The sequence below is a fragment of the Odocoileus virginianus genome, chromosome 1 (assembly GCF_023699985.2).
Source record: "Odocoileus virginianus isolate 20LAN1187 ecotype Illinois chromosome 1, Ovbor_1.2, whole genome shotgun sequence".
NCBI classification, from domain to species: Eukaryota; Metazoa; Chordata; class Mammalia; order Artiodactyla; family Cervidae; genus Odocoileus; species Odocoileus virginianus.
The window spans coordinates 107,549,135-107,562,291 of NC_069674.1; positions in this window are offsets into that span (position 1 = coordinate 107,549,135).

Here is a 13,157-nt window from a genome sequence, read left to right on the forward strand (position 1 = left end):
TCTGGTATTCCCATCTCTTGAAGAATTTTCCACAGTTTGTTGTGATCCATACAGTCAAAGGCTTTGCCATAGTAAATAAAGCAAAAGTTGATGTTTTTCTGGAACTCTCCTGCTTTTTCAGTGATCTAACAGATGCTGGCAATTTAATCTCTGGTTCTTCTGCCTTTTTTAAATCCAGCTTGAACATCTGGAAGTTCACAGTTCATGTACAGTTGAAGTCTGGCTTGGATAATTTTGGGCTTTTCTTTGCTAGCATGTGAGATGTGTGCAATTGTGCAGTCGTTTGAGCATTCTTTGGCATTGCTTTTCTTTGGAATTGGAAAGAAAACACCATTCCAGTCCTGTGGCCACTGCTGAGTTTTCCAAATTTGCTAGCATATTGAGTGCAGCACTTTCACAGCATCATCTTTTAGGAATGGAAATAGCTCAACTGGAATTCCATCACCTCCAGTAGCTTTGCTTATAGTGATGCTTCCTAAGGCCCACTTGACTTCACACTCCAGGGTGTCTGGCTCTAGGTCAGTGATCACACCATTGTGGTTATCTGGGTCATGAAGATCTTTTTTGTATAGTTCTTCTGTGTATTCTTGCCACCTCTTCTTTTTTTTTCCAACTCTTCTTATTATCTTCTGCTTCTGTTAGGTTCATACCATTTCTGTGCTCCTCATTGCATGAAATGTTCCTTGGTTATCTCTAATTTTCTTGAAGCAATCTCTCATCTTTCCCATTCTATTATTTTCCTCTATTTCTTTGCATTGACCACTGAGGAAGACTTTCTTATCTCTCTCTCTATTCTTTGGAACTCTACATTCAAATTGGTATCTTTCCTTTTCTCCTTTGCCTTTAGCTTCTCTTCTTTTCTCAGCTATTTGTAAGGCCTCCTCAGACAACCATTTTTCCTTTTTATATTTCTTTTTCTTGGGGAAGTTCTTGATCACTGCCTCTTGTACAATGTCATGAATCTCCATCCACATTTATTAAGGCCCTCTGTCTATCAGATCTAATTCCTTGAATCTATTAGTTACTTCCACTGCAATATCATAAGGGATTTGGTTAGGTCATACCTGAATAGTCTAGTGGTTTTCCCTACTTTCTTCAATATAAGTCTGAATTTGGCAATAAGGAGGTCATGATCTGAGTCACAGTCAGCTCCCAGCCTTCTTTTTGCTGACTGTAATGAGCTTCTCCATCTTTGGCTGCAAAGAATATAATCAACCCGATTTCAGTATTGGCAATTTGGTGATAACCGTGTGTAGAGCCTACTCTTGTGTTGTTGGAAGAGGGCGTTTGCTATGACCAGTGTGTCCTCTTGGCATACTCTGTTAGCCTTGACTTGCTTTGTTTTGTACTCCAAGACCAAATTTTCCTGTGTTTCCAGGTATCTCTGGACTTCCTACTTTTGCATTCCAGACCCCTTTAATGAAAAGGACAGTTTATCTTCAATTATCTTGGCTCAATAGGTAAAGAATCTGCCTGCCACTTAGGACACCTGGGTTCATTCCCTGGATCAGGCAGAGCCCCTGGAGAAGGGAATATCGATCCAATCCAGTATTCTTACCTGTGAAATTCCATGGACAGAGGAGCTTGGCGGACTACAGTCCATGGGGTAGCAAGGAGTCAGACACCACTGAGTGACTTGTTTATGCCCATCATTTCTAGAAATATTGTAACAGCCCATTAGCATGTAGTTCATTTGGGAGAACAGGGATTCCCATACATTGTGCAGGTCACATCACCCTCACTGCCAGATCATGTTACTTCCACAGAGACTGAGGAGCTAGTTCTGCTGCAAAATTTCCACCACTCTTTTCCCTCCCAGAACTTCAAAGGACAGGGAAATGTCAAGAACACTGCACACCCCTCATCAAATTATTTTGGCTCAGTGAAGAAAGCGTCTTCGGAGCTCTCCTGGGGAGTGTGATTGGAGGCTGAGTGACTTGTTTTACACACAGTCTCTTCAAAGCACACCACCCCCTTGAAACTTTGTCTCCCTCTGATAGTGTAACAAAGATGTCTCAAATTCTGAGCCTTACTTAACTTATGAAAGCATTGCATCAGGCTCCAATTAAACTAATAGGAGAAAGTCAGTGCCAGTATCAGGTTCATGAGTCAACCCATTAAATCCTAGGTGAGAAAGCTCATTTTAATTAACCCAGTCCATCTGGACTTAGAGTGACCTTCACCTGTCGTACATACTCTACAGACTGCTGCCTATGTACTCACATTTTTCAGTGTGAGGCTGAGTTCTTCCTCACAATTGGGTCTTGTATCTCTCTCCTTCATCCTGGGACTTAAATCTCACAGTGGCCTCACAGTGATGGAAGATGGCAGGTCTGTCTTCAGGAGCTTTCTATAAGCAAGCACTTCAGGAGGTATAATTGGAAATCATTTGAGAAGAATGTTGTCTCCCTTAAGAGTCTGGGGTTTAGGAGTCTCTGACTTTTCTGTGTCTATTTAAATGTTCCCATTCCTGATCTCGTGGTTTATTCAGTGCCCATTATTCTAGTGTGAAAGTCACTCAGTCATGTCTAACTCTTTGTGACCCCATGGACTATATAGTCCATGGAATTCTCCAGGCTGAAATACTGGAGTGAGCGGCCTTTCTCTTCTTCAGGGGATCTTTCCAATCCAGGGGGATTGAACCCAGGTCTCCCTCATTGCAGGCGGATTCTTTACCAGCTGAGCCACAAGAGAAGCTCAAGAATACTGGAGTGGTAGCTTATCCCTTCTCCGGTGGATCTTCCAGACCGAGGAATTGAACTGGGGTCTCCTGTATTGCAGGCAGATTCTTTACCAACTGAGCTATCAGGGAAGTCCTATTCTAGTGTAAGTGATTCTTCCCACCAGGCTTTGAGTTCTGCCGTTCTTGTCCTTAGATTGCAAAGGACAGAGCCCTCCTCAGACCTGTCATGGAAGGTTTCTTATGTTTTCTATTGAATTATTATCAACTGAATGTCCAACAATTAATTTTTTCTGTTCCTTCAGTACTTGGACCATCAAGAAGTCAGCTGAGGCTTCATCTTTAAAACCACTTGGAATCCCAGAGTGGCCCATTGCCTCAGGTACATGAGTGTCCAGGGCCATGAGATGCACCTGCAGGCACGATTCTACTGCAGCCACGATCATCTGCGTTTTGTTCCCACCCAACTGGGCACTTCTCCAAATGGGAGCAATGTGACTGCAGTGTTCTAAGGGTCTATGTCCTCAGACTCCTGGTGCTGATTACCGGATCAGCCAGAGTCCAGACAGTGCAACAGATGGCACACTCAATTTGGATGATATGGATGATTTGGATGATATAGAAGCTATTTATAATGTGGTAACCAGGGTGTAGAGAAACCAAAAAGATTCCAGTATCCAGGACTAATTAGAGCGGAGGCATCCTCACCACCGCAAGCCTGGAAGGATAAGGGAGGGAGTGGTTATCATGGGACAGAAATGAGAGAAGGGAGGAAAGGCAGAGGAGGGAGGGAGAGGAAGGTGTTAAAGAAACTTCTGATAGGAACTGGAACTTCTGGTCAAAGAACCCTGCCCAAGTTGTGCATCATGGATGGAGATAAAAGTAGAAACCTATATCTCACTCTTCTTTCTTCCTTAAACATGTGGTCCCCTTTGGCTGAACTAAACCAGAAGTCAGGGGGAAAGGGTTATGTTGACACTAAGCGTGGGTCCAGCTTGGGGTACAGAGCTGAGTGGTTAAAGGAGAGTGGATCAGAAAGAGAAACCAGGGAGGATCCTGGTAAATAGTAGGCAAGTTACCATTTGCCATCTTCTTTTCAATACCTTTGCACTTTGCATATTTTATCCTATCAACATAAAATAAAGAATGTGTAGTTGATATTATTGATGCAGTTACTGAAGATTTTCTTTCCAAGGAGCTAGGATACAGAGGGGTGAAAAAAATAAGTCACTTATTGAAAGACATAATGTTCAGGGTGTGTCTTTTTAGCCCTGCCTCTGCCTGATGGGAATATCCCATGGGAAAAGGATGCTGTTGCTAAAATTCAGGACCCCACAACGACTTCCTGAATCAATTCTTACAGTACCCAAGTCTTACCTCCATCTTTGCTTGCACTGAGTCTGGCCTCTTTTTCTATCTTTCTAAGTTTCTGGTCATACTAATTCATCTGTGTTCTTTGTTCATGTGCTTCTTTAACTTCTGACACAGATTCAGTTTAGGCCAACTTTTCTTTCTTCTGAGTGTTCATTTTTTTTTGCATTCATTAATTCATATATGCCTTTCCCACTGTCTAGAACCTTTATCATTAACCATTTCTTCTACTCAATTCCTGACTATCTTTAAGACTTGGCTCCTCTGTTACTTAATCCTTCATCACTTCCAACTGAGCTAAGAGGTGCCTATGTTGCCCCAGATTAGTCCTGTGTGTACCTTACAGGTAAGTGGTGCAAACATCAGGCTATAGGGTTTATTGTTGCATTACATCTTACCATTACACAGTTTTTAGCTTGCCTTTCTGGTTGGTCAGTCCATTAACTCTAGGAAGGTCAAGGATCCTTTTGTCAAAGACTAACAGAGTAGACTTTTAGTAAATTTTACAGGTTGATTTTTGTGTTTTTTCTGCATGAGTGTGCATGTGTACTCAGTCATATCCAACTTTACAACCCCCATGGACTATAGTCTGCAAGTTCCTCTGCCCATGGAATTTTCCAGGCAAGAATACTGGAATGGGTTGTCATTTCCTACTCCACTTGTGTTTATTCTACATCATTTGAAATACCATTTGTGGTTTTGGCCTCTTTTACCTGACCTATGGATCCAAAAACTGAGGGAGAAAATGGAGCATGAAACTCTGATGGAGCAAAGGTGGGCAGACAGATGAGAAGTAGTCAGGATTCAGGTCACTGCATTTAATCCTGCTCTGGGTCTTTTTGCCCCAGGGATGCTTTAAATGCCTGGATAAGTACATATTTTATGGCTTAAAAAATAGTTAAACTCATGCCTTAGAAATCTGTACTGTTTTGCATTAATACATTGTTCTACTGTTATGACAAGAAACACAGAGTGTGAATTATTTAACTGAACATACAAAAAAGAAAATCAGAACTTAGATACATAGATTACATCTCGGGGCCACCCATGCTTGTGACTTGAGCAGGAATAGCTATGGGTCAATCTCTCCTTCCCAAATTCCTGGTGTGAGAGAGATTTATAAAGACTTATTCATCACTCACTAGGCTGGGGAGTCCACCAGGTCTTTACCCAAATGCAAACTTGGCTTTTTACCTGAATGCATAGATACTTAATGATTCTTGGTTGGTTCATCTATCCTGGCAGATTTTATTGCAAATATAAAATGGGAATTCTAGTGAAACCCAAAACACTGAAAATATCTTTTTATTCCCCCCAAAATTGATAACTGTGGATACTAAGTAATGTCTGCTGGTAGTTATGAAGGGGGATTGTATTTCAGGTGAAAGAAGGGGAAAGCATACTTAACCAACCTTTGGACTTGGATTACATTTGAAAATTTCAAGTAAGCATACACATTTTTAAAAACTGTTTTCACTGTATCACTTTAGTTTGGAAAATGGTATCCTGGTAAGAAAACTGATAAAAAGGAATCCAAATCCTGTTTACATACAGAGTTGTGATAATTGTTGTGTCTTATCAATAATGATACAAATTTAGGACAAACTGCAGTGTTAAAAATATTTTTCCTTTTAATTCCACATATAAATTATTAATTAAGATCTTATATTGTCAGAGAGCCATAGTGTAGTGTGCTTAGAGGGTGGGATGGCAGAGAGACGGCATTTGGGTTATAATTTAGTGTTTTGTTATTGCTGTTTTCCTCAAAAGAAATCCATTAGAAATGAACAGTGAAAATTTAACCACCAATAATTATGCTTTAGGAATTTTAAAGAAAATGCATTGTTCAGAATTTGCTTTAAACTGATGGACATAAGTTATTGCATGCATTTCTTGTTCAAACTAAAGAACCTGCAGAATTCCCTGACATCACTGATTTCCGACATAGTGTGCTACATATCTCTTGCTTTTCTCTCCAAAATCATTTCCCCTTGTTCTAGAAAGTACAAAGTTTCCTACTTTGCCTCCATGACTCAACATATTATTGGTAAAATTTTCCATCTAGGGTTTCTGGCCAAGAGGGAAGACCTACCCATTATTGGTGAGTCAAGAGCCATCTTTCACAGGTTTGCAGCTTGGGCTGAGTGACACTAGACCAAGAGAGTCACAGATGACCGCATCCCATTTCTCGTTAGTAACCTCTGGCTTTTAGATCTGATTTTCCAGATTCCTCACTCTGCTCCGAGTTTTGTCTTTTTGAGGCATCATTCTTCAGATTACTCTCAATTATGAATAAACTGTTATCTTTCCAGTAAGCAACCAAATTGCTTAAATTTTCTAAAGTTCATTTATGTTCATTGTTAACAAAGACTCCTCTCAATACAGCTGACATCCTGTCAGCTGATTGAATGAGTTTATAATTTTACCTTTTTGACAAAAACAGTTTGCTTCAGATTTCCTTCCTTGGCAAGCAAAATTATCTTGACTAGACATGATGGTATTGATAGCAGCATCCAAATCTGTATAAGATCTGTAAGTACCTCTCTAGGCTCAAGGTATTATAAAAGTTTGACCATTTTTTATTAATACATACATATGCTATTGATTGGAGAATGAAATGGCAACCCACTCCAGTATCCTTGCCTGGAAAATCCCACGGATTGAGGATCCTGGTAGGCTACAGTCCATGGGATCGCAAAGAGTCGGACACGACCTAGTGATTTCACTTCACTTCATGCTACTGATACTGTATACCAGGGACTTTAAATTCTTTACCTAGGTAAACTCATTTGATTTCTCACACCCTTGGAGTTAAATCTAGATTGAAACTAGTTAAATCTAAGAATTTATTTTAAAAATACAATGTATACTGTGCTCTCCATGAGGGGAAGAACTCAATCTTATCTCATATAGTATTCTATTGTCTGTCATTGTGTATGACTTATAATAGGCCCTCAATACAAATTTGTTAAATTAATCAAATAGCACCTGCAAATCATTATATGCTCATGATTGTAGTGGATATCTATTATTTATCAGTATGCATTCTTCTCTTAAAATAAATTGCTATTCCTCTCTCTCAGTTCTTTTGTATGCACATACTGTTGTCAGAACATCCATGTCAGGCTAGTAACATATGACTCTGTATACCCATCTTTTTCTTTGGGAGATTTGGACATGAACTAAGAGAGTAAATTTGTTCTAAATTCAATGATTGAAGCCATAAAATAAAATGAAGGGAAATTTGGTTGCCATGTTCTGCACCATGTGGGTAAAGCAATCTTCTTTCTTGAGAAACCAGAATAAAGGCAGCATATTGAACAAAAGCAGAAATGAGAATGAGAAGTCAGGATTTTACTTCCTTCTGAGATACAGATGAATCCCTGCTTTAGATCAACCTCAGAGCCCAAGATACATCTTTTTTTTCTTCCAATAAAAATGCTATTTCCCTATACAGATTGCAGCATAAATTGTTATCCTTTTGAGTTTTGCAATATGGTAGATTTACACTAAAGTATTCCTTTTCAAATGCATAATTTATATAATTATTTATTAGTATCTTATTCTTCACTACCTTTATAACCTGTGAAAACATAGCTTTAATTTTAATTTGCCAATGAAATTTAAAAAAAAAGTGAACCGTTTACTTCTTCAGTCTTTCTTATTATATTTAGCTATTATTATATAGTAATATTTCTAATGCTCAAAAATATGTTATAGTCACCATAACCTGGAATTTAAGATTTGCAAATATATCTTCAAATTGCCTTTCCATGTTCAGATTCTGCTCCTTCCAATAGGCTCTCTATACCTCTGTCAGGTGATATTTCTTAGAGTTCACCCAAATGTACACGGAATTTATTGAACTTCACACTTCTGCAAGTTCTATTTTCCTATGGAATTGCCACCTTGTAGGGGAATAAAAAAAATAACTGAATCCTAAGTCACTAAATCCTAGACTTTCATGGCCCAGCCCTCCTGCTGTGGCTGGAGGAATAATATCAGTTCACCTAAGTGATGCAGGGTATCATTCCATGTAACACAGACGATTTCTATAAAGGGGTGCTTAACAGTGAGCATAGTCTTTGGTGGCCGAACGCTAAGTCTTCACTGCTTTTGTTAACCATCCTGGTTGAAGGGAATTGATACATTCTCTTACTGCTGTATGTAGCAGCATCAGAGATGAGAAGTGGTTGAAAAGTACAATAACGGAGAGCAAAAGTAAAACCACAATTTATCTCTTTGCTCACCATCAAATTTGCCATCTTCTATCACATTTTCCTGGGTACACATTTGACCCACAGCAGAAATGTTTTTCCATGAGTAGAAAAACATAGGAAAGCATAGAAATCAGTAAGAATGAATATCTATTCTATTCTGCTCACCCAAATAAATGATAACTCCTTATAACAATTGTATCTAATTAATTTTGGTAAACCTATAATATTGAACATGGGGCCTTGTTTGGTTAAAAACATGCATGCTTGATTAATCTAAACTTTTGAATAATCCCATTTGTAGGAAACACGTATGTTCACACATAGGTCACTCCTTTATGTGTTTGGAAGGAATCTCTTACTTGTTGGCAGGATCAAAGTGAGAACAGTTGAAATTGATAACCTGAATATTGAAGTGCATTTTTAAAATAGTCACCTAAATTATATAAAATACACAACAATAGGTATCTCACACTAAATTTTGCCACTTTCTGGCCAGATTTCCTCAAGTTTGTGTATAGCATTTTAGTAATACACAATGACTCACACAGTACACAAACACCAATGAAATGCATAAGGACATAATTATTGGTCCAGACTTTGAAGAAGGAAGGGAGATGGTTCTTGGTTATGTTGGGACAACTCGCACAGAGGAGGGCTATTCTGGGCACAGTGGGACAGTCTCTCACTCACTTCATAAACTGCTTTTGCAAACCCACCCAGAATTTTGAAGTATCATAAGATAGACAAACAGGGGGAAAATACTGCTTAGACATGCTGATGTAAACAGAACATGTTCATTTCAGGAATAATTATATCTTCAGAAATTATTTAAATATTTAATCATATATTCCTTAATTATTTCACATATGTTGAAATAGAAAAGTTAAAGCCCTGATCTTGTGGTAAGTGTAGCTTTAATACAAACAGTGTACTTTTTCAAAGATGTGAGGCATTAGACAAGGTAAATGCAGAAAACACTTAGAATGAATTACTCTAACTTTCAATAAATTATGAAATATAAGATAAAACATTAAAAATGTACTGAAAATTCTGAAACTCATGACCAAACTTATGACTAAAAGGCACATAAAATTGCATTTTTGGAAATATGGAAGCTTTTAATAGTATAAATGCCTTTTACTTAGCTTTGAACATTTGCCCTCTCTCACCCTTACTGTCATTTTCTCTTAATGTGGATAGATAATTGTTAGTTATTTGTAAAGCCTCCTCAAATAACCATTTTGTCTTCTGGCTTTTCTTTTACTTTGGGATGATTTTGTTCACTGCCTCCAGCACAGTACTGTGGACCTCTGTCCATAGTTCTTTAGGCACATTGTTAACTAGATCTAATCCCTTGAATGTAGTTAAAAATCTTGCATGCCAGGTTTCAGCATTATGTGAACCAAGAAATCCCAGATGTCCAAGCTGGGTTTAGGAAAGGAAGGGGAACAAGAGGTCAAATTGCCAACATTTGCTGGATCATGGATAAAGCAAGGGAATTCTAGAAAATATATCTATCTCTCTCTGTTTCACCTAGCACATTATCCACACTATGTGGATCATAATAAACTGTGAAAAGCTCTTAAAGAGATGGGAATACCAGACCATCTTACCTGTCCCCTGAGAAGCCCATATGTAGGTCAAGAAGCAACAGTTAGAACCCTGTATGCAACAACTGATTGGCTCAAGAATGAGGAAGGAGTAAGACTGGTCTGTCTGCTATCACCCTGTTTGCTTAATCTATACCCTGAGCACATCATGAGAAATGTGGGGCTGGATGGAGTACAAGCTGGAATCAAGACAGGTGGGAGAAACATCATCAGCCTCAGATATGCAGGTGATGCCACTCAAATGGCAGAAAGTGAAAAGGAACTAAAGAGTCTCTTGATGAGGATGAAGGAGGAGAGTGAAAGAGCCAGCTTAAAAGTAAATATTAAAAAATCCTAAGATCATAGCATCCGGCCCCACTAGTTCATGGCAAATAGAAAGGGAAAAGGTGTAAGTAGTGACAGATTTCTTCTTTTTGGGCTCTAAAATCACTGAGGATGGTGACTGCAGACATGAAATTGGAAGATGATTGTTTCTTAGCAGGAAAGCTATGACAACTATGGAGTGTGTTGAAAGCAGAGACATTACTCTGCCGACAAAGTCTATATAGGCAAGGCTGTGGTCTTCCCAGGGGTCACATATGGGTGTGAGAGCTGGACAATAAAGAAGGCAGAATGCCAAAGAATTGATGCCTTTGAACTGTGGTGCTGGAGAAGACTTCTGAAACTCCATTGCACAGCAGGGACATCAAACCAGTCAATCTTAAGGGAAACCAACCCTGAATAATTATTGGAATGAATGATGTTGAAGCTGAAGCTCCAGTATTATGGTCATCTGATGCGAACAGCTGACTCACTGAAAAGTCCCTGATGCTGGAAATGATTGAGGACAAAAGGAGAAGAGGGTGTCGGAGGATTAGATGGCTGGATGGCATCACCAATGCAATGGACATTAACTTGGGCAAACTCTGAGAGATGATGAGGGACAGGGAGGCCTGGCGTGCTGCAGTCCATGGGGTCACAAAGAGTCAGACATGACAGGGTGACTGAACAACAACAACAATACATAGTTAGATGATATCTATTTTACAGATAGATAAATTCAGTATAAAGTTTTTCAGAAGAGTAAGCTATCCTTTGTCAGAAATCTTACCCTAAGTACTGCTTTCCCAAATACTATGCAAATGCAGAATGGTATAATCGGTATGTGAAATAAACAAGAAAAAAAAAAAAAACAAAACCCTGCTTTCTCCAGTAGAAAACAAGTTGTTTTCATGTGCTTATAGTAATTCTGTCTGATAAAAGAGATGCACACCTTCACAGAACCAGCTAGAAAAGGTAAATGCATGAACACCTAATGTGAGAGCCTGCAGGACACAGAGGCCCATAGCATCCTGGGGAGGAAGTATAGTCCCCAGTGCAGGCGTCCTAATGGCATCATGACAGGCATCACACTCGGCACTTCTCAGAGGTGAGTATGGCTCCCTCACTGCCAGGCTTTAAGCTTTTGAAAAAGGAAATGTACATAAAGCAACTAGAGGAGAGCCAACAGGAATGAATGCTCATCAGTGAAACAAGCTAAGTTCCCTACCTCCTCAGTCACATGTCAGTCATACATCTATCCTTCACAGAATATGTTGTTGATCACTTTCTGTAAATTAGGAAATTGAGGCAGCATGCTTATAAATGACTGTTTTTCAGTTCTTCCAGCAGTTTTCAGCACAGCTAGCAACCTCTAATGTTTTCTGACACTGGAATCCACTACACAAATATGACAGTGACTCCCTTTTTATGCATCTTCAGCTTTTGAAACCAATGCTTTTTAAGGACCACTATGCACAAAAGTATCCATGGTACAATTCTGAGCGTGATCGTTGGGCCACGTGAGTTGGAAAGTTGGGTGCAAATCAGGAGAGTGCTCCTTTTGTAGCTGGTATGTATTATTATATCCTCTGAGGACTCTGTCCGTTTCAACATTTAGCAAATAAAGTCTTAAGAGCTCTTGAATCATCTGGCAAAGTTGATTAAAAATGAAGCCTAAACACTGATATAATATAGTCCCAGCAAAGTAGAACCAAAATCCATGACAAGGGTTGGTTTCTAAATCTGCCAAGATTAATGTAAGTGAATTACCATTGTGTTCCAATAGTATATCTTTGGTCAGAGAGAAAAATGACACTAGGTCCCAAATGCTCCAGCATTTCTTTAACAATATATTAAAAGATTTAAATTGTGAAAAATCTTCCCAGACCTCAGATTTACTATGTGCCTTTAATGCCAGTTAAGAGATACATGTCAAGAGATAAGTACAAATAAAAAAAATAATAATAATAAAAACTAATATTGCATTAAGGACAGAAATTAGTTAAAACACATTTAACTCTGGAAATCCCTTGACAGTTATTAACAAATATTAAGCAATAGAGAAAAACAAAGATAAGAGGCAAGTGGAACTAATCTTCATTAGGGCTTCACTTTATGCCAGACCCTATAGCCACTGGTTTAAGACAGGTTTTTATTAACTGATTTACTGTTAAAATTTTTATTTATTTTGGAGTACAGTTAATTAACAATGCTGTGCTAGCTTGAGGTGTACAGCAAAGTGATTCAGTTATACACGTACCTATTCTTTTTGGGGAGGGTTGAAACTTTTAATTTATTTTTTAATTAGAAGAAAATTGCTTTACAAAGTTGTGTTGGTTTCTGCCATAAAACAATGCAAACCAGCCATAATTATATGTATACTCTCCTTACTGAGCCTCCTTCCCGTCCCTCAACCCACCCCTCCAGGTCATCCCAAGCACCAGGCTGGGCTCCCTGTGTTGTATAGCAACTTTTCACCAGCCATCTATTTTGCATATGATAGTGTATATACATTGATACTACTTTCTGCGTTCATTCCATGATATTCTTCTCTCACTGTGTCCACAAGTCCATTCTCTACATCTGTGTCTCCATTTGTTCCCTGCAAATAGGTTCATCAATATCGTTTTTCTAAATTCCAAATATATGTGTTAAAATACAATATTTGTTTTTCTATTTCTGACTTACTTCATCTGTATAACAGGCTCTAGGTTCATCCTCCTCATCAGAACTGACTCAAATTCATTCTTTTTTATGGTTGAATAATATTCCATTTTGTATATGTACCACATCATCTTTATCCATTTGTCTGACAATGGACGTTGGTTGCTTCTATGTCCTGGCTATTGTAAACAGTGCTGCAATGAGCACTGGGGTACATGTGTCTTTTAGAATTGTAGCTTTCTCAGCGTATGTGCCCATTAGGGAGATTATTGGGTCATTTGGGAGATTTATTCCTAGATTTTTAAGAAAATT